Consider the following 23,587-nt stretch of genomic DNA (forward strand, 5'->3'; position numbering starts at 1 on the left):
GAGATTTTTTATTTTACAAGAAATGAAAAGCAAGGATCGAAGAAGAGGGACGTTCACTAAGAAATCCTGAGCACATAGCAATGTTTCTTCCTTTCTGATCACTGAGGCAAGTACTGCCAAAAGCTCTAGCTTGGTCTTCATGCTGGAAGACTGGTGGGGCAGGCAGGGGTCGGGGTGGGGAAAGGGTTGGGAACTCAGAGGAAGTCTTGCCCTCTGGGAAGATAGAGCAGCAAAGCAGAGAAAGTGTTCTCTGAGGGAGAAAGCAGCAGGTGTGGGATGGGAGGCTGAGTCTGGCCACAGCTGACCACACCAGCAGAGGATGACAACCGGAAGGACCAGCACCGGTCCTGAGCACAGGTACGCTAGGTCCCTGCGGAACCCTCAGAAGGTGAAACTTCAGGGCAGTGATTCTCACCTTAAGGTCCTCCATCCTCGGGATTACTAAGGTGGCGGGGGTTGGGGGGAAGGCAGTAATTCTCTGGCCTACCCAGGTCTAAGGCAAAGATGTTCCCAATAGCAGTCCAGCAGAGGCCTGAGCTACCACGACCTGAATATATTCACATAAGGTGGGTATCCTTTACAACACATAAAAAATAGATTAGAAGTATTACAGTTTAAAAAATTTTATTCCAAACGATTTTCAAAATTAGAATTGAAAAGCAAAAATGGAAATGAAAAAAATAAATAAAAGCAAAATGAAACAGAAAAATAAGAATTGATAATACTATTCTGAGATGAAGGATCTAAATCTTTGAGATTAAAGCAAACATTCAGAAATTTCATTCCCTGATGACAAAGTATACTCTCCCCCTACCCAATTTAATCAATTAAGAAAATGGCCACTTGAAAACTAAGTTCATTTTTGAGGGGAGGAACTCCTAAAATGATGATCAAGAAAATATTTTAAATACTCTATATTTCCTCAGACCTTCCATTTTCTTTTGCAAATCAGCTTACTTAAATTCTGTTCACAGGGGGAGCCTGTACCTAGTGGCCCACAGCGCCAGAACTTACACTTCAAATGCCTCCATCTCTGTTGTTACAGCTTGGAATGTAAAGATTTATGTTTACCCCCCCTCCCTCCCTTTAAGCAAAAATAATGTGGCATTATTTTTCTCTTTATATCATGATAGAAGGCATATTACATTGACTTACTTGTAAATGATTTAATTATATGTACTCTTTCAATGATAATTTTCGCCTCCCCTTTCCTTCCGGACTTCTTTGTTCTGGTGCAGCGCAGTTTCCAACACCGGGTTAGAAGTTAGGAGAAGGTATCACTTAAATCAATTTGCATTAAACAGAGATGTGTTGTCTTGTTTGTGGAAACATCCAAAAGGGAAACATGTGCTACAAGACTGGTACAGAAGATCATTTAAAATAATTTCTAAAAGGATACAGTCAGTTTATTGAAAGGAAATTATGAGAAAACAGGGATAGTTAGTTTCATCTGAGAAAAATGAGTTCCTGTAATCAGGGTCTTTGATTTCACAACATCGCCAATAAGACGGTAACTGTGTTGACTACACATTATCAGTGAGTACTACACTGTACTCAGATAATGATAAGGATTCCGAAGTTCAGGCTCTGGGGACTTTGGCTGCATCATGAAGGGTTTCCCTGTGGGTCAGGGAGGGCCACAAGTTTACAAAAGGCCATCACTGTCTTCTGCAGCAGTCATCATTCTAGCCCCTCCTTACAAGCTCTTTTCCCTAGCCAGTTCTATCTGTGTAGAAACAGGAAGACAATAAGAATGGAAAAGGTCAAGAAGACAAAAAGAACTGGAAAGGTCAGTTTTCATTCCAATCCCTAAGAAAGGCAATGCCAAAGAATGCTCAAACTGCCACACAATTGCACTCATCTCACACGCTAGCAAAGTAATGCTCAAAATTCTCCAAGCCAGACTTCAACAATATGTGAACCATGAACTTCCAGATGCTCAAGATGGTTTTAGAAAAGGCAGAGGAACCAGAGACCAAATTGCCAACATCTGCTGGATCATCGAAAAAGCGAGAGTTCCAGAAAAACATCTATTTCTGCTTTATTGACTATGCCAAAGCCTTTGACTGTGTGGATCACAATAAACTGTGGAAAATTCTCAAAGAGATGGGAATACCAGAGCACCTGATCTGCCTCTTGAGAAATTTGTATGCAGGTCAGGAAGCAACAGTTAGAACTGGACATGGAACAACAGACTGGTTCCAAATAGGAAAAGGAGTACGTCAAGGCTGTATACTGTCACCCTGCTTATTTAACTTAAATGCAGAGTACATCATGAGAAACACTGGACTGGAAGAAACACAAGTTGGAATCAACATTGCTGGGAGAAATATCAATAACCTCAGATATGCAGATGACACCACCCTTATGGCAGAAAGTGAAGAGGAACTCAAAAGCCTCTTGATGAAAGTGAAAGTGGAGAGTGAAAAAGTTGGCTTAAAGCTCAACATTCAGAAAACGAAGATCATGGCATCCGGTCCCATCACTTCATGGTTGAAATAGATAGGGAAACAGTGGAAAGTGTCAGACTTTATTTTTTGGGGCTCCAAAATCACTGCAGATGGTGACTACAGGCATGAAATATAAAGACGCTACTCCTTGGAAGGAAAGTTATGACCAACCTAGATAGCATATTCAAAAGCAGAGACATTACTTTGCCAACAAAGGTCCATCTAGTTAAGGCAATGGTTTTTCCAGGAGTCATGTATGGATGTGAGAGTTGGACTATAAAGAAAGCTGAGCGTAGAAGAATTGATGTTTTTGAACTGTGGTGTTGGAGAAGACTCTTGAGAGTCCCTTGGACTGCAAGGAGATCCATCCAGTCCATTCTAAAGGAAATCAGTCCTGAATATTCATTGGAAGGACTGATGTTGAAGCTGAAACTCCAATACTTTGGCCACCTGATGTGAAGATCTGACTCATTTGAAAAGACCCTAATGCTGGGAAAGATTGAAGGCGAGAGGAGAAGGGGATGACAGAGGATGAGATGGTTGGATGGCATCACTGACTCAATGGACATGAGTTTGAGTAAACTCCAGGAGTTGGTGATGGACAGGGAGGCCTGGCACGCTGCAGTCCGTGAGGTTGCAAAGCGTCAGACATGACTGAGTGACTGAACTGACTGAAGGTAAGATTAGCAGGGATCACATCAAAAACTGACAACCAACAAAGAGGAGGCAGTCAAGCTAAATAGAAGATGTTTAAATGACAATCTGGAGATCTTCGTTTTAGACCAACTGGCCTCTGTAAGCTCAGCGCATAATTGCATTCACTCATTCCTTTTTTTACCTTAAACACAGCGTGCCCGCTGCATTCCCTAATGAGGGGTGCAGTTGCTACAGACAGGCAGGGGGTGTAGTGATTCAGGCTGTGGAGTCAATGTGCTTGGGGTCAAATCCTACCTCAGGGCTTCCCTGGTAGTCCAGTGGTTAAGACTCTTCCTTGCAATGCTGGGGAAACGAGTTCAATCCCTGGTCCAGGAAGATTCCGCCTGCCGTGCAGCAACTAGGCCCCTGTGCCACAACTACTGAGCCCCTGCTCTAAAGCCTGTGGTCTGCATCAAGAGAAGCCACCGCAATGAGCAGCCCATGAATCATGACGAACAGTAACACCCACTTGATGCAAATAGAGAAAGCCCCCGCGCAGCAACAAAGACCCAGCATAGCAAAAAATAAAAAATAAATTAATTTTTTAAATGTTGTAACTAAAACAGTTTAAAATAAAATGGCTAAAAAGCCTTTTAAAAAGGTCCTACTTCTATCAACAGTAGCAGCAAGACCGGGGGTGAGTTGTACAGTGTCCTGTGACTCAATTCACTCCTCCTTAAAATAGAGAAAATAAGAGCATCTATTGAAAAATGTTGCTATAAAGATGAAATGAGTAAATACACATTAAACTCTTAGAAAAGCACCTAATATTTAGTAACTGCTCACTAAATTCTATAATCACCATTGTTGGAGAGGCAGGCCAGTAGACCCATAGTTACAGTACAGTAGAGAATTCTGTGATAAGACACCCTGGGGGAATCCAGAAGGGCATCATCCTATTTATGTGGGGGAGTTAGGGGCTGAGAAGAGGAGGATACACCTAGGAGCATCTCACATCAGGAATGCAGATGAGGCAAGTGGGCACTCCATGCAGAAAGAACAATATGTGTGAAACCTTAAATTCAACTAACTGTAAGAAGGGCTTCCCTCGTGGCTCAGACGGTTAGGAATCTACTTGCAATTCAGAAGACCTGGGTTCAATCCCTGGGTCAGGAAGATCCCCTGGAGAAGGGAATGGCAACCCACTCCAGTATTCTTACCTGGGAAATCCCATGGACAGAGGAGCCTGGTGGGCTACAGTCCATGGGGATGCAAAGAGTCAGACGTGACTGAGTGACTAGCACTCATAACATACGTAAGTGTAAGAAATGGTTCAGAATGGCTGAAGTACAGAATGCCTCTGGAAAGGGGAAAGGAAATGAGATTGAGAGTTGGACCAGAACCAGTTAATGAGGCCTTTCATATTTAAGTCAAGGAGTTTGAACTTGATCCTGAAAGCAGGGGACCAATTTCTAGCATTTGAAGCTTGGGTGAGACAGGATGGGATTCATGTCTGAGAAAGAGCCTGCAGGAGGCAGAAACATGGAGGGCAGTCTCTCCTCAGTTTATACTCAGAAGACAGAGGGCAGAAAAGTGGAGAGCATTGCCATTTCAGCTGGTTGAAATGTTGACAGGTGGAAACCACTTACCCAGTAAATTTACTTAGGTGAAATATTTCACCCCCAAACAATGGTGGGAAACTATTATACAAGGTGATAGAAACTGTTATTTTCTATTTACTCCTCACTGTTGGGTTCACTTACACAATGTGAAGGGCCAGAACTTACGGGCAGGGTGACCCTCTCAGGAATGCCTGTGCCAGGGCTGGAACAGGCTCACCCTTCTCGCCCATTGCTTCCTGTTCTGCCCATGGTTATTCTGGTTCCTGTGTGGACCTTCTATTGAATTCAACTTGTTTTTCCTCTCAGTTTTTTTTTTTTTTTTTCCTCCGAAGCAAGCATTCACTGAGCCTTTGCCTTCGTGTCTCAATGGTAAATAATCTGCCTGCAATGCAGCAGACCTGGGTTTGACCCCAGGATCAGGAAGATCCCCTGGAGAAGGAAATGGAAACCCACTCCAGTATTCTTGCCTGGAGAATCCCATGGACAGAGAAGCCTGGCAGGTTACAGTCCATGGGGTTGCAAAGAGTCAAACACGACTGAGCAACTAACACAGCACATATATCTTTTTGGATTTACTTCACTCTCCTGCACCCACAGGATAATGGGAGAGAAAGCCCTATCTCCTATCTTTGAGGGCTGTGAGGTTCGAGTCAAGATACACAGTGGTGCTGGCCCTACAGAGAACAGGTCCATCTACCCAAGACCACCCCGCAGCCCTCACTCTGTGCACGGCAAGAGAGGGCAGAGGGAGGAGGAAGGGGGCCAAGTGTTTTCTGCGTAACATATCATCGGCAGCAAAACATTAACTGGGACCCAGTCCTCTGGCTTCTGAACTCTGAGCATTTTCTACCAAGCAATACACACTTTAAACAAAACACGACGCTCATTAAAGTAACCATACTCTTTATGACCTCACTGGCGTGGGTAATGGAAAACCAAGTAGTTATCTCTACCAAAGTGGAATGTTTATTCTGGCTGCAGAGCTGTTCCCCTAAAGGAGTTCACCCAGAAACCAGGCCCCAGTTCCCCAATTTTCCCCATTTTTGTGGTTTCTGCTTTGCAGGGCTCTCGGGCACAGAAATGGTTTTTTTTCAGAGAAGAGAAGCAGAGTAGGATATGGCAGGCATGACAGGTAGATCTCCCCATGCAATGTTCTAAAACATAATAAAAATCAAATGAATGAAGGCAGAAATTATAGTTTTAATGGCTCAAAGTATAATAATGTACAATATCAAATATGAAATGAGAAGTGAGAAATCCAACTAGGAGGTCTCTCTCCTTCAAGGGTTATGCAAAAGAAGGGCAGGGAGAAAGTTCAGAGTTATTTTCTCCCCAGCACATGACAGGAAACCTGCTTTGCTTTGCAGTTTGGCATTTTCATTTGTTTTTGTAGGTGAACCATCTTAGCTCATATGCTTAAAGTGTTAATTAAGAGTGGAAATTAATGCACTGAGCCAGCTAACCCAGATAAAAAGATGATGGTCAGGAGAGCAACACCCTCCACGTGAGCTCATAAAATGTCCACTAAATGATGATGAGAAAAAGGAGGAGGGGGCACCATGGAAAACCAGATGCTCTCCCACTCAATATGGATGAATAATTTGACAGTTCTGCAAACCAGTTTTCCAAGGGAAACAGAGATCATTTTCAGCTCATCCTTCCCAAAGAAAGGTGAATTTTTACTTGTAACACTTACCCAGTGACTAGCAGGAAACATACTAGAAGCAGAGGAGGGAAAAAAACTGTTCAAGTTTCTAGAAATTATTTTCTCTCATAAAAAGGTTCCATGTTTCTAGACTATCTCCCCTGAAATATAAATCTATTGGGATTATCACCATGAAAGCACATGAATCTTCTTGTCCATAAAATACTAGTAAGCAGTCATACAAGCTACAGCTTAGAACCAAATGATCTGAACATACAGATGGTTCAAACAGATGGTTTGAAGGTCAAGTTCAAAGACCTGGCCAGTCTGACCCCAAATAGGTCACCACATATGGTCCTATGATTCAAAATATCTAGCGAGTGATTAACCAAAATTTCCTTTCTCTTATTTGCTAAAAGATGGAGACTAAAACAACGAAAAATATTTCAGAGCTTGATGGGACCTTAGAAATTATTTAATCTAAGTGGTGTCTTCTTTCTTATGATAAACTGGAAAATTCTTAGGCACATCTTTCTCCCCCCTGTCCAGTACCTGGACTCTCATTTGACTACACCTTCCCCCACAAAAACAGTTAGACGAGACACTGGAGCGGGGAAGAGGGCATATTGGGAACGTTAGCATCCTGGTTGATACTTGAATATGTTTTACCTTAAGGAATAGGGCTGTATTTCTGATACATTGTAAGTATCTTATCTTGATACTTCCAGGCCAGTTCCCATTTTTTTTTTCCACGTAAAGACATTGGGTAAAAGTCTTTAAAACATGTAAATCAGATTTCTGTGGAAAAATTAGTTCTACCAACATTCCCTGAGGGCCTAGTAAATACCAGACAGAGAAGTGGGTGACAAGACACAAAGATGGGGCCACCAGGTCTCCAGCCTGAAGGAGCTGAGGCACATACATAATTACAAAAATCACATGTAATTGAGGTGTGTAGACAGTATCATGAAGATCCAGAGAAGGAAGAGCCTATTGCTGACGAGGGAAAAATCAGAGAAGGCTTCCCAGAGGAGATGATGCTTCACTGGGGCTTTGAAGGCTGAATAGGAGCTGGCCGAGTAGAGAAGGGGGAATCAGGGAAGGATAGTCAGCAGGAACAAAACAATACACAAAGGAGTACAAACTGTGGAATATACCAGATGTCATGGGCATAGGGTATCTGATAGGAAAAGAGTGGGAGGGAAAGTAGAAAGATAGGGTGAAGAAAACATGAGGAGCTCTGAACACTAAAGATTTCAGACTTTACTCTGCAGACAATGAGGTTTATTAATTGATGGTTTTTTACACATGGAAGTAACACAACTGGGTGGCAAGTTCTAGAATGGACTGGAAGCCAAGAGATAAGTGAGAAATAATAATCATGGTTATATAGGGATCTGACTTTCAGACAAGTGTCTCCATCACTTTCAAATCAAAGCTCGAGAATCATTTGTGACATTTCTAGCATGAGGCAGCCTAAAATCAGGATGGTCACTGCCATAACAGGGATCGACATGTACCCTGAGGATATATAGCCTCACCCCAGAAGAATGCCTCGTCCTATTTCTCATCCACCTCACGTCCACTCCACTAAGGGAGTGCACCACACAAGTTAGCCTGAGGTTTGTGGAAGAAAGGCCTCTGACATAAAATATGTTCCAATACAACCACGAGAATAAAACCCATGAGAGCACAATCTATAGAGTCTCAGATGGTCCCAGCCCGAACATTAATCAGCTGCTCGGTCTCAGGCAAGTTATTCAGCTTCCTTGGCCTTAACTTTTCTCATCATAAAATAAGAACAAAAAAGCTATCTTCTTCAGAATGTTGATATGTTTAAAAACAGATCCTTGTACAAGTATACAGTGGGCTTCCCAAGTGGCTCGGTGGGTAAGGAATCTGCCTGCAATGCAGGAGACACAGGAGACATGGGTTTGATTCATGGGTTAGGAAGATCCCCTGGAGAAGGAAATGACAACCCACTCTAGTATTCTTGCCTGGAGAATGTCATGGACAGCAGAGTCTGGCAGGCTACAGTCCGTAGGGTCACAAAGAGTCGGACATGAGTGAAGCGACTACGCACACATACACGCACAAGCATACAGTAAAGAAGAAAAACAATACTCATTCTTATACCCACTTTTGACAACAGACAGCCTCTGCAATGGGATATTGCTTCTAAGTTTCAACTATAAAAAAACCAATCTAGCTATTGATAACTATTACAAATGACATGGTTTTAGATGGTCTACTTTTCTAAGATGGAGGGTTCCCTGTAGAACCGGAAAGCCTATTTTAACTTTATCCTCTCTAAAATGTGTAACACTTACTTAAACAGAACATGCTGATAAAAACGAAACCTTCTTTCTGATGCTGTGGTCACCATGCTTTTCTCAAGTGCCTGCTGAGGTAAAGGGAAGAGCTACCACATTAAAAATGACTTGATAGGAATATAGCCCCAAAATATAATAATAGTTTAAGTGAACTAGAACCTTTAAAAATTGTGAATCACTATATAAGTACACCTGTAACTTATATAATACTGTACATCTAGTACATCAATAATAATCTCAGTTTTTTTTTAAGTTAAAAAAGAAAAAACGGGGACTTCATATACTACAGATTGGCTGTCAATGGGATTTAACTTATATCCTAAGCATGTCTATAACATTCCCTACTATCACATGTAAAATACATATCACAAGTGTTACCTGACACCCACAGAACAGGCTTGTGGTTGCCTTTTTCCCTTATTCTTATATCTTTAGACTTTTATTATGTAAAATTTCAAACATACACAGAAGTAGAAAGAAAAATATAACAAGCCCTCGCTATCCATCACTCACCCTCAACAATAATCAATATGTTGCCAACCTTGAGTCACTTACACCTCTCCATCCCTTACCCTTTGTTGGTTGGTTATCTTTTCTTTTTTACAGCTTCATTGGGGTATAATTTATAATGATAAATGTACAATGCAATGAGTTTTGGTAGATTTAGAAAGTTCTACAACCATCACCACAAGCCAGTTTTGGAAAATTTCATCATCCCACAAGTGCCTGCTTGCCCTTAATCCCCATTCTCACTTCAGCTTCAGATAACCATGCATCTATTTTCTATCTTTACACATTTGCCTTTTCTAGACATTGCATATAAAGGCAATCTCACAATACAGTCTTTTGTATCTGGTTTCTTGCACTTAGCATAATATTTTCAAGGTTCATCCATGTTATAGCATATATAGTACCTTTTTTTAATTGCTAAATAGTATTCCTTTGTATAAATATGTCACATTTTGTTAAACATTTACCAACTGATGGATATTTAGGCTGTTTCTAGTTTGGGGCTCTTACGTATAATGCTTCTACAAATATTTTCTTAGATGTATTTGTGTGAATATCTTTTTGTTTCTCTTTAGCAGATGCCTAGAAGTGGAACTACTGGGGTTTTATTGCTTTCTACCCAACATCATGTCAAAATCTCAAGAGTTTATATGGACCTTAAACATCACATGTTCTAACCTTTTATTTAACAAAAGAGGAATCTGAAGACCAGAGGCATTAACTGATTTGCTTTATTCATAGTTCACTGGTGATAGAGACAAGATTTAAACCCAGACTTCCATTTCCTTCTTTTTCAGTCAGTTTCATTGTTCACCCACCTCCCTCATGGAGCCCTCTTCACTCTGCCTCATTCTGGATTGGTCATTCTCTCTGTTCCAGAGCTGCTATTGAAGAGCTTCTCTCTATGGTCAATGTAGGATGCCCTTATACCTCTTGTCAACTCTCACATCCTCCCCACAAACATCCTAAGGCCTTCTGTCTCACCCCTGGGGAATTGGGAACTTATTTCTGAGCCTTCCTGGGATTCTGTGAGTACATCAGTGACTTCTGGTCCTCTCTCCTCACTCTCCCACAGGCATTTTATTCTTGACCATCTCTCTCTGCAAACTCATTTGCCATCACTTCATCTGCTTTCCTTCTTCAAGTTCTGTGTGGTTTGGGGTTATAGACATCTCCTAGGTTTATAAGAATAGAATATGCAGAAAATATCCTGATCTTTTGCCCTTTTCAATTGTTTAGGGGGATTTTCAAGAGAAGAAAGCAAATTGTCTTTGATAGCTTGAAAACAGAAGTCTCCAACAATCATGAGACTGTGATGAAACATTTGGTAAATGAAATTACAGGGACAAAGAAAATTTCATTCAAATTAGGAAATGGAGAAGGAGATAAAACCCTGCCCCAAATCCCAAACAAGAGTTTCATTCCATCAGTGTCTTTACATGTACACAAAAAAAGGCTACCTTTCACTATTCAAAGAGTCAAGCAGCCCTGACTTCACTCTGTGGCTGGTTATTACTCCATTTGCCTAATTTAGGCAAAATAAGAGCTCTGTTTGAAGCCGAAAATAATCCATGGGATTTTAAAAATAAAAGCATTATCCAAAGTTTCCTAAAAATATGTTGGCAAACACCAAGATCACAAAACTGATTCTGAATGTTTCTTTTTTTTAACCTACATAAATCAAATCCACTATGATTGCTCTCTCTCTTGAAAAATGTTTAGCTGTAAATTATGCCCCACAGGAAGGAAGCTGTGGCTGTACTTACATACAGTAATTGGCTGCTATTATCCAATCAGCAAATATTTATTGGGCATCCAGTGCAGTAGGCACAGCAGGGGAAATAGAAGTGGATAAAGATATGGCCCTATGACCCTTATAATCTACTTGTGATAAGACAAAGCATGAAAAGTTAAACAGTACAAGGAAGTATGTGACTAAGGGGCATGGAGAGAAGTGTTAAAGAATTTTAGAAATTACAGAGTTGACAGCTTGGATAATACCCAGGAAGAAAAGGGAAATAAGGGCACCAAAACCCTAAAGCTCACACACAGACTAAAGCTGAACTGTGACAATGATTATGCTATTTGCCTGCTCAAAAATTCTCCTGGTTCTTATCACTAGGAATCAAAGAAAATTCCACACTTCCCAGCTTCACCTTCAAGACCTCACAGGCCCTGCCCCTTTTACCTTGTCAGGTTTTGCTCCAGCTGCATGTTCCTTGAACACACAAATACCTAATGCTGTTCCATCCTCTCTAGGCTCCTGATGGTCTGTCCTTCAACACCTTTTCCCACAATCTCAGCCACTGAAAATCCATCAGCTTTACATGCCATCTCCTTCCCTGGAGCACCTCCAACACTATATTTTGCATTACTACACAAGATCCTGGCCTCTTGAGATAGCCAGTCTCCTCTTGCCAGGAAATACTGCCAGGATGCCAGGAGTACAGGGAGATCTTGCCTCATCTCTACCTCAGGACTTGTCTCTCACCTTGACATTCGTACCTTATCCCAGGGCAAGAGCAGCTTCATAATGTCACAGGTGATACATAAACAGTGGGACAGAACAGGAGTCAGGCATGGGATAGGAGTGGAGTTTGGGGGAGGAGACTGGAAATAATAAACAGTAACGTGACTCTGAGTGAACTCCGGGAATTGGTGATGGACAGGGAGGCCTGGCGTGCTGCAATTCATGGGGTCGCAAAGAGTCTTACACGACTGAGCGACTGAACTGAACTGAACTGAACTGCTTACAGGGTTTGCTGTTGGTCAGCCGTTTCTAAGCAGTCTAAATCTGGTAGAATCCCCAGAACCAAAGGTATTTCATAGATCTCTCATTGAGAACATTTCTTCTGAATCCTCTAATATTTTAGAGACCTCACCCAGTGCAAGTTGTCGCTGGAATTCGGACTAACTTATGGTCTAACAGAGTTGTTGCAGGTCTTCTTGGGACTCACTGTAGCTGGTCTAGGTGACTAATAGGACTGAATACCTCTCTTTTAGCCATAAATGAAAGCAGAAAAAAAAAAAAATACAGGACCAATCTTTTGTGGGTCCTTTATAGATCAAGCCATAGAAAACCACACAAGGATGCAGTCACTCCTTTGGGAAACAAATCCAATCATCATTCCTGTGCTAAATTATAGGAAGTTATGGGCTTTCCAGGTGGTGCCTGCCAATAAAGAACCTGCCTGCCAATGCAGGAGACATAAGAGATGCGGGTTCAATCCCTGGGTTGGGAAGATGCCCTGGAGGAAGGCACGGCAACCCACTCCAGTATTCTTGCCTGGAGAATCCCCATGGGCAGAGAAGCCTGGCGGGCTACAGTCCATAGCATCACAAAGAGTCAAACACAACTCAAGGGACTTGGCACCCACGCACAATAAGCAGAGTAAAGCAAGGATACAGATTTTCCTTGACTTACAATAGGGGTCCTGATAAATCCATCATAAGTTGAAAATGCATTTAATACACCAATGTACAGAACATCATAGCTTAGCCTAGCCTGCCTTAAGTGTGTATAGAACTTGTACATTAGTAGGATAAAATCATCTAACATAAAGACTTTTGTATAATTGTTAGATATCTCATGTAATTCATGGAATATTGTGCATGCATGCATGCTAAGCCACTTCAGTCCTGTCTGACTCTTTGAGACCCTATGGACTGTAGCCTACCAAGCTCCTCTGTCCATAGGGATTCTCCTGGCAAGAATACTGGAGTGGGTTGCCATGCCCTCCTCCAGGGGATCTTTCTGATCCAGAAATCGAACTCCAGCATCTCCTGCATTGACAGGCAGGTTCTTTACCACTAGCGCCACCTGGGAAGCCCATGGAATATTGTACTTAAAGTGAAAACCAGAATGGTTGTGTGAATACACCATGGTTCTAAGTGTATGGGTAGTTTACCATCATGATCACATGGCTGACTGGGGGCTTCACTGCCCAGCATCCCAAAAGAGTATGCACCATCTGTCACTAACCCAGAAAAAGATCAGAATTCAAAATTCAAACCACAGTTTCTACAGAATGCATATGGCCTTCTCACCATCATAGAGTCAAAAAATCTTAAGTCAAGCCATCGTAAATCAGGGACCATCTGAAATAATAAAATATACCAATCCCTAACAGGAGAGCTGGCCCAGAGGGTAAACTTACCTTGACTGACATTTATATGAATGACTCTGACAGACGATAGAAATAGCAAAATAATTAAGAACCTCCCTATAGGAAAGCTACAAAATCACATTAAAGGGCAGTTGGTTCTCATTGTAGAAAGGAGTGAATGTGGCTTGAAATCAACAAAGGGAGTAAAAAATCTAGTCAATTTAGCCTGGGGCCAAAGACAGAGGATTAGTTCCAAGAATAAGTATATAGTGCTTGTTAGAATTCTGTACAGTTTGGTTTTAAATGCCTCTCTTTCTCTCTCTTCAGAGACTATATCCACAGACCTCAAAGAGATTCTGGTATTTAGCCTAATGATTTCCACATGTTAAACACACCTCATTGCCTACAGGCACCAGTCAAATTAATTTCTTCTGAAGAAGGAGGCTAGGGTTTGATTCTTCTATGTAAAATTATTCCGTTCTATTAGTTGTGGGAGACCTGGACTTCATTAGCAAACAACTTGAAGCTAGTTACACAAACCTGCTGATAAGAAAAGGCTGCCTTCCAGCTGTTCCCCACACGCTTTTGTGAATAAAGAGCCATTGCTTAGGCAAAAGTCTGTCTAATCTCTTAAAGATGCTGTATTTCCATTTGATAAAACATTTTAAAGTGGCTCATGGTCTTAATCTCATTTACTGTGCTGCAAGATTTGATATTTGATAATATTTGTGCTCCAGTATATCTCAGCAGTATCAGAATAAGATCACATCTTTTAAAAATACACAATTTCCTCAGGCTACATCTTTGCTTTAGTGTCTCCATTTCTTACTCAAGAAAGGTATCAGTTGAACTCCAATCCTTTCACTGAGAAAACAGTCAAAATGTCCATAAAAACATAGGAAACTGTGTAGGAAATCATGTTAAGAGAAAAGCAGAACATTAAACTGTGTATATGCTATGGTCATAGCTATACTGTATAACTAAGGATAAGGATGGAAAGAAATATGAAAAATGAAACGTTTTCTCACACGCATCTGAAACCTAAGTTTTTTTTCTTTCTCATCTCCTTTATTTCTGCTAGGAGTTGTCTTATAGTGGGTATAGTTTGTTTGCTTTTTAAAATTATCAGGATAAGATCTGACCTTATCAGACAAGATCTTATGAGCCAGTTACTCAAAGGCAGTGACTGCCTGGACCACCCTAGACAGAGGTCTCTCCTTTCCTGAATATTCTTCAGCAATAGCAACTCCACAATTTCCAAGATTAATCCCGGAAGGGGGAAAGAAACTCTGTCTAACCTGCTGTTGGTAGTGGATTTCAAGAACATGTCCTCATTTTTAGTTTCATACTATTCTTTAAATGGGCTTCCCTCATAGCTCAGTCAATACAGAATCTACCTGCAGTGCAGGAGACCAGGGGTTTATTTCTGGGTCGGGAAGATCCCCTGGAGAAGGAAATGGCAACCCACTCCAGTATTCTTGCCTGGAGAATCCTGTGGACAGAGAAGCATGGCAGGCTACAGTCCACGGTGTTCTAAGAGTCGGACATGACTTAGCAACTAAACCATCACCAATCTTTTAAAGAAAAGTAAAAATTATATTTGGGTAATCATAAAAATGAAGTCATTCATATTTCCTGAGAACATGGAGACACAGATGACTTCTGCTGCTGCTGCTGCTAAGTTGCTTCAGTCGTGTCCGACTCTGTGTGACCCCATAGACGGAAGCCCACCAGGCTCCCCCGTCCCTGGGATTCTCCAGCCAAGAACACTGGAGTGGGTTGCCATTTCCTTCTCCAATGCATGAAAGTCAAAAGTGAAAGTCAGTCACTCAGTTGTGTCCGACTCTTATCGACCCCATGGACTGCAGCCCACCAGGCTCCTCCATCCATGGGATTTTCCAGGCAAGAGTACTGGAGTGGGGTGCCATTGCCTTCTCTGACAGCTGACTTCTAGACATGAACAAAACTTAGTTACTGCCCTCAGGAAAGATATTTAGTAGGGGGCAGACAGCTGCCAATTAAGGTGCAGTGTCATAAGTGATAATATAAAGGACATAAAGATAGGGAGACCAGAATGAGCTATTCAAATTCTTAAGAGGAAGACATTACTCTTGGACTCTTTTCCTGTTAAAGAACAGGACCAGGAAAAGTTGCATAAAGGAGGCAACATATGAACCAGATCCTGAAGGATAGTCTTTGCCCAGGAAAGAGAAGTGATGGGCACGCACGCAAGGGGGATATAACCAGCAAAAATGAAAGCAGGAATAGTGGGTTGTGTGCTACAACAACGTACAGTTTAGAAATGGGAACCAAAGGAAACATGCAGAAAAGTAGTAGGGATCAGACTTGGCCTTCAATACAGAGAGAAGGGTGAGGCAAGCAAGCAAATATTGTCCTTTGGGGCCTGGGCAAAGAGTCTTGAATTTGCTTTTCTATTTAATCCCAACAATTTGTTTTACAAGTGAGAAGATTGAGGCTCCAAGAAGTCATATACAGTTTCTGAAAAGCACACCCATCACCTACACATCCTGGAACTAGCATTGTGTCCTGTTCCCAGCAGGTCCTCGACAAATACTGCCGAATGCATGGATGATGAACCAGGAGGCCCATGAGCCGCTGGTCCACAATAATGCACTTTTAAGACTTGTTTAAGACAGACAATGGGAGCCACTGACAATTTGGGGTTAGAGGATGTGTAATCTGAGAGCTGTGTGTTAAGAAGAGGACAGTAAAGGCTGGGGAGGTAGGGGGTTACCTAATACTGGGAGACTAGTGTTTACTGACAGCACCTTGCTTTGCTCAGTATACTTTGTTTACTAAGAAAGTACTGGGCTTCCCTGGTGGCTCAGATGGTAGAGTCTGCCTGCAGTGAGGGAGACCTAGGTTCAGTCACTGGGTCTGGAAGATCCCCTGGAGAAGGAAATGGCTATCCACTCCAGTATTCTTGCCTGGAGAATCCCATGGACAGAGGAGCCTGACAGGCTACAGTTCATGGGGTTGCAAAGAGTCAGACACGACTGAGCAACTAACACTAAAGGAAATATTAGACTGCCTCAAAAACTCAACTGAAATCTAAATTCTCTCCTTTACCAAATGTATTTTTATTATGAAATTTAAGAACAATAGAAGGTATAAAATGAAGTTAAACTCCTTTTTCTCCTTCAAATCCAAATTCCACTATTAATAGTGTATTGTTCATTCTTTGAAAAAGCTTATGCACTCTTAGACACATAATATGCCTTTTTAAAAACATAATGAGATCATTATTTTGCTTTCTATTTAATCTGTCCTAGAGATCTTTCCACGTCAGTACACACAGACCAACCTTGTTCTAAAGTTGCATAATGTTTCATGTCATGGAAGTACTGTAATGTATATAAGCTGTTTGTGCATATTTAAGTTGTTTAAAGTTTTCATTTTGTTTATTCTTAAATACAACACTGCAATAAACTCTTTTAGTCTCAAACCAAATTCACTTGTGGTCACTTGTATCAGTTTCTTGGATAGTCACAGATGGGCTCTCTGGTGTAAGACATAATTTAGCAAATTTCCTCAGATATTCATATAGTTAGCAGTCACATAGCTTAGCAATGAAGGGGAACACAAAGATAACCTAAAAATAAATTTACCCACAGGAATATCTCATTTTAGTGCTGGAGCCTACAGGAAAGACTTAGGGCCAGAGTTCTAGCTTTCCACCCTGAGCCTCTGGTATGGAATTTCTCATTCCACGTTGAGGCAGGGTGGCATTCCTTCAGGAGAAATCCAGGGCTCTATCTTCCTGCTCTACAAGTGGCTTGGTTTCCGTGATTAAAATGGCAATGAAAAATTCAGATGACAACAATCAACAATCAGAATCACAGAATTTCAGAGCTGAAGGGATTAGAGATTATCCAGTCTATACCTGACATTTCTCAGATGTGGTGATTATGACCCAGAGGGACGACTGTCTCAGCAAACTCACCTAGCAGGTCACCACACAGCCCACCTTCCACACACCTATCTAGAGCCTTCTCCATTATACAGTACCAAAAAACATTTGTGTGCTAAGTTGCTTCAGTCGTGTCTGACTCTTTGTGATCCTATAGTAGCGTGTCAGGCTCCTCTGTCCATGGGATTCTCCAGGCAAAAACATTGGAGTGAGTTGCTGTGCCCTCCTCCAGGGGAGTCTTCCCAACCCAGGGATCGAACCCATGTCTCTTACATCTACCTGCACTGGTAGGCAGGTTCTTTACCACTAGCACCACCTGAGAAGCCCCAAAATATCTGCATCCTCTGCTAAATCATTTCAAAAATATCACATAAGCAAAATGTGTCTATAATATTTCCCTGGACAGACGCAATCACGCTTTAAAAAAAAATGAGAACATCTGTAGAGATAGCACAGACAAATCTTATTTTAGATAATTTAAAACCCTTTCTCCACCAAATTCACTACTAGAATGTCTACCAACTGTCAATACTGACACACTGAAGTGTCACCTTCCTTCTCCAACCCCTTGTGTTAACAAGCAGGTGCTGCTAACACCACTGACCTGTTATCAGCAAGACAAGCAGTGCTCAGGTTGTCTGCAGGTCTCATAATGGATTTTCAAACCTGGGACTACCCCATGCTGTGAGACTCTGGAGCCATATTTCTGTTACTCCCCACTCCCTTCCCACTCATGCTGCACAGCCTAAATCAAGGGTGTTGAATAGCTCTGACAGAAGTCTGTTCAAGAACTAAACATCATAGAGCCATCAGCTCCACCTTCCAACCCCTGGAGCCCAGCAAGGTTACCGATCTTGGGCAAGACCTACAAGCTTCCTCGGTAAAGCCTGTGTTTCTTTCATTTTTTTTTTTTTTTAATTGACCCATAGGCGATTAACACTGTTTCAGGTTACAGCAAATTGACTCAGTCGTGACTTCACTTTCACTTTTCCCTTTCATGCATTGGAGAAGGAAATGGCAACCCACTCCAGTGTTCTTGCCTGGAGAATCCCAGGGGCCGGGGAGCCTGGTGGGCTGCCATCTATGGGGTCACACAGAGTCGGACACGACTGAAGTGACTTAGCAGCAGCAGCAGCATACATGTATATATATGCTTTTTTCAGATTCTTTTCCATTATATGCTATTATAAGATATTTGAATATAGTTCCCTGTGCTATATAGAAGGTCCTTGCTGAGCCTATATTTCTTCATGAGGAAGTACAGCAATATGGTTAAGAACCAAAGGATGTGAATATCAGCTTTGGTTTTGGCCTTGGGTAAGGATTTAAACTCTCATGGTCTCAGTTTCCTCATCTTTAAGATGGAAATAACAATAGAACTGAGGATTTGGTAGAGGCTCAACATTTATTGAGCCTAGTGCAATGCCTGGCACATAGTAAATGCTTGATGAATACTGAGGGTCTACCACCAGAGCTGGTTTACCAGGAGCCAACCAGAGGCCAAAGACAAAAACACACATAGCTGGGCATAGAAAAAGAAGAAAAAGCCTTCAGCAGGATTTCTGCTAAATTAACAAAAGAGGAATAAAAAATAGCTACGTTTTTATACAAGTTCATATTTACCTATGGAGATTCCTTGGAGCAATAGACTCATTCCAAGGTCTGTCTCAACTGAGACTTGAAACACTAGATCTGGGTTGGTGCAGCCACTGTGGAAAACAGCAAGGCAGTTCCTCAAATAAATACAGAACCACCATATGACCCAGCCATTCCTCTCTGGCTATTTATTTGAAGAAAGTGAAAACACTAATTCAGAAAGATATATGCACCACTGTATTCACTGCAACATCATTTACTATAACCAATATATGGAAACAACCACATCCACTGACAGCAAATGGATAAAGAAGATATATATATATATAGATATAATGGAATAGTTGTTGTTGTTTAGTTGCTAAGTAGTATCCTACTCCTTTGTGATCTCATGGACTGTAGCCCACCAGGCTCCTCTGTCCATGGGATTTCGCAGGCAAGAATACTGGAGTGGGTTGCCATTTCCTTCTCCAGGGGATCTTCCTGACTCAGGGATCAAACCAGTGTCTCCTACATTGGCAGGTGGATTCTTGACCACTGAACCACCAGAGAAGCCTTATAATGGAATATTACTCAGTCATAAGAGAATGAAATCTTGCTCTTTGTGACAACATGATGGATCCTGAGGGCATTATGCTCAGTGAAACAGGTCAAAGAAAAACAAATACTATATGATTTCATTTATATGTGGAATGTAAGAAACAAAACAAATGAACAAACAGAATAAAACTAAACTCACAGATATAGAGAACGGAATGGAGTCGCCAGGTGGGAGGAGGGTTGTGGGGGGTGGACAAAATGGATAAAGGGGGTAGGGGGTCAAGAGGTACAAATGTCCAGTTATAAAATAAACAAGTCACGGGGATATAATGTACAACATGGTGACTATAGTCAATAATATTGTAGTATGTGGTCTTCCTCAATGGCTCAGCAGTAAAGAATCTGCCTACAATGAAGGACTTGATTTTTTTTAATTAATTATTTTTTTATTGAAGGATAATTATTTTAAAGAATTTTGCTGTTTTCTGTCAAACCTCAACATGGATCAGCCATAGCTATACATACATCCCCTCCCTTTCGAAACTCCCTCCCAACTCCCTCCCCCTCCCATCCCTCTAGGTTGATACAGTGCCCCTGTTTGAGTTTCCTGAGCCATATAGCAAATTCCCATTGGCTATTTTACATATGGTAATGTAGGTTTCCATGTTGCTCTTTCCATATATCTCACCCTCCCCTCCCATCTCCCCATGTCCATAAATCTATTCTCTATGTCTGTTTCTCCATTTTTGCCCTGTAAATAAATTCAGTTTTGATCCCTGGGTTGGAAAGATCCCCTGGAGGAGGAAATGGCAACCTACTCTAGCATTCTTGCCTGAAGAATCCCATGGACAGAGAAGTCTGGTGGGCTATAGTCCAAAGGGTCGAAAAGAGTTGGACACAACTGAGCAATTGAGCACATTGTAGTATATATTTGGAAGTTGCCAAGCACATAAATCTTCAAAGCTCTCATCACAAGAAAAAAAAAAATGCAGGTGCAGGTTTTTAAAAGCCATGTACCACAATGCTCTTTTTTTTTTTTTTTTTTCTTTTTTAAATTACATGGATCTGAGATACTCCAGGACTTCCCTCATAGCTCAGTTGGTAAAGAATCTGCCTGCAGTGCAGGAGACCCTGGAGGTTCTCCAGAAAAAAGAAAGGAAAAAAAAAAGCACAACCACAGGCCAGAACCTGACAAGGAGAGCCAGGGCAGGGACATCTCTGGACCATAGTACAGGTCAAGTCTAAAATCGGGCAAGGTCATACCCATATGACAGTACTCAGAGAATTACGAGGTAACAGAGGTCAAAGGCCATAAACTCAACTGATAAACAGAATGTGTGGCTGACCCAGGGAATAAAGAAGCAAGCAGCAGGGGCTTTGGCCAAGGTGGTATCAATGCTGACCAACTGGCATTTCCATTTCAAAAACTAAAGAGTGTGTTTGTGTATAAGAAAATCAGGGATCATGTCTGGGCGAGGGCTCCCATTATAATGTCCTGCCATTGGTTCTGGTGATCAAAAAGGGAAGAGGAAAAAGGCCAGCCAGGAAAGGAAAGGTCAGGCACCCTCAGAGATGCAGGGGCCCGGGCCATAACACTCACAGTGAGAAACAAAGTACTGACCGTGGGGAGGGCACGTACGCAGGCGTGGGGACCATGGTGGTGTCTGGTGTGGAGCCAACACTCTGTGAGCCAGGGGTTCCTAGTGCTCATCTTGAGAAAGCAGTATCATGAGAACACGGTGTAACAACTTGATGCAGGGAGGTCAGGGACAAGGTCCCGCCCACAGGTGCAGCGCTCACAGACCTGCTCAGAGAAGGGCCTCCATGGTGAGCACAGCTGAGTCTGAGGCAAGGGTGCACCTGATTGGAGGAAAAGAGCCAAAGGGGCAGGGCAGTTCTGAACAGGCTAAAGGAAAGGGGAAAAAACACAGCTTTCCAATTCATTTATTTCTTGAAAAAGGATATATTTAGTGCTCTTTATCCATTACAAGGTACAGTTGAGGTTACAAAAATAAAAAGCCATAGTTACTGGGAGCAAGTGGCTCATCATTTTAGGTTAATGAGAGGGAGAGATTGTTTGGCACCAGGGTTTTCCAAGTCATAAACTTGGACTTGGTAACATACTAGCTCACTAACCACTGTGCTGGAAGGCTAGACAGATAGCAGATTAAAGGGGAAAGATGTGTAGTAGATGCTCTCAAAAGCAACCTATAGAGGCTATTTAAATTAAATTATCATCATCATCAGACTTTTGACAATGATACTTTGTCCAAAGACAGTGGAGTAACATATTTAAGATTCTCAAGGAAAGAAAATGTGAGCCAAGTAGATTATACCCAGCAAAAATGACTTTTAATATAAAGGTCACGATTTTATCAAGAAATTAGGAGGAAAAAAGAAATTACAGAATACTATTCCCATGAGCCTTACCTAAGGAATCCACTAGAGAAACCGCTTCAATCAAAATTTGTAGAGATTGTGATATGAGGATTGATGATAAGCATGACATATATAGTTACCTGTAGAGATATGACTGAATGAGCACTGAAAGGGATCTATTTTAGTATATAATGGCTATATTATCTGACAGTGTAGACATAGTACAACCATTTACAAAATTGGGGAAGAATGAGTAGGGACATGCCAAATATATTACTTTTACTGTTTTCATTAATCATAGCTGATTATTTGGAGACTGATGTATGTGTAATATAGGATAATAAATGGGTAATTAAAGGATATTCTATCTCCCTTGGGACTAAAAAGCAAAGACTGTAAGTATGAAAGAAAGCAAATACAACTGCAACATAGAAAAGATTAAACAAAACCCCACAGTCTTGACTTGGAGCTGGAAATATCAATATGAACTCACAAAGTATTTCATCTTTATATGTGTATATATGTTTGTATGTAAATGCATATGTATTTTCTCAGCTCTGACCAATGAAAGAACCTACAAACAATGACCCATTCCAGTGAGTGGTTATGGTTCTAAAATATCATTCTCATTAAAAGAAACCAGAGTCTCTTGAAGAAACAGTTGAACCCAAGTCTAGGCAAAAAATGTAGAAGACAATCCTGGATCACCTTAAGACTAGATATTATGGAAGGCAAACTAGACAGCATATTGAAAAGCAGAGACATTACTTTGCCAACAAAGGTCCATCTAGTCAAGGCTATGGTTTTTCCAGTGGTCATGTATGGATGCGAGAGTTGGACTGTGAAGAAGGCTGAGTGCCAAAGAATTGATGCTTTTGAACTGTGGTGTTGGAGAAGACTCTTGAGAGTCCCTTGGACAGCAAGGAGATCCAACCAGTCCATTCTAAAGGAGATCAGCCCTGGGTGTTCTTTGGAAAGAATGATGCTAAAGCTGAAACTCCAGTACTTTGGCCACTTCATGTGAAGAGCTGACTCATTGGAAAAGACTCTGATGCTGGGAGGGATTGGGGGCAGGAGAAAAAGGGGACAACAGAGGATGAGATGGTTGGATGGCATCACCGACTCGATGGACATGACTTTGAGTGAACTCCAGGCATTGGTGATGGACAAGAAGGCCTGGCGTGCTGCAATCCGTGGGGTCACAAAGAGTCAGACATGACTGAGCGACTGAACTGAACTGAACTGAAGATCAGGTCAGAAGGACTCAGGAGCCAAGTTGAAGAAGTTCCCACTAGTCAAAGATGGGACAATTTGAGCCTTATTAAGTATTTTTAATCCCATGATCATGGTAATTTTAAAAAACACCCTAATTGGTCACCTCCTGAGAATGACAGGAAACCAATTAATTCTCAGGAACTGAATAAGTCAAAGGAAAAAACTGAGCATTTATCCTGTTTTTTTCCCCTATGTAAGCTGCACACTGTATAATCAAATAACAGATTGAAGGGATATCAATCTTTATAAAATTATTCCAGCTAATAAAGTAAAGCAAAATGGTAGAATGAGAATATCACTATTTTGCAATCTCCAGAGAATTAATAGGTCAAGACATTAAGGATCAAAAGAAGAGTGGAAAAATCAGATGTCGTGTGCCTTCCAGTGAAAGAATCCAACGGCACCTCTAATCTGGGCAAGAGAATCAAACCTGAGTCTGATCAATCCTCTGGATCCAGACAAAGGAAATAGAGGGCAAAGGCATAGCCTGAAGTGTGCCAGGAGGGCACTTGTTAATAAGATTGTGGGAAGGACATCCCTTTTGGTCCAGTGGCTAAGACTCCA

General features: G+C 41.5%; 1 protein-coding gene across 5 annotated transcripts in view; it reads right to left on the reverse strand.

The window, feature by feature from the left end:
- Positions 1-23,587, reverse strand: part of TNFAIP8 (TNF alpha induced protein 8) — a 144,519-nt gene that overhangs the window by 105,472 nt on the left and 15,460 nt on the right. The window contains exon 1 of one of the 5 annotated variants that reach the window (XM_086410740.1): positions 20,991-21,888. The exons of the other annotated variants lie outside the window; for them this stretch is intronic. The gene's annotated coding sequence lies outside the window, so the exon portion shown is untranslated. Of the gene's footprint in view, positions 1-20,990; positions 21,889-23,587 lie in introns of those variants that run through there. 5 annotated transcript variants of the gene reach the window in all.

Source organism: Bos grunniens, chromosome 7 (assembly GCF_055505025.1).
Source record: "Bos grunniens cultivar Pamir isolate PY7600 chromosome 7, Bosgru_T2T1.0, whole genome shotgun sequence".
Classification (NCBI taxonomy): Eukaryota; Metazoa; Chordata; class Mammalia; order Artiodactyla; family Bovidae; genus Bos; species Bos grunniens.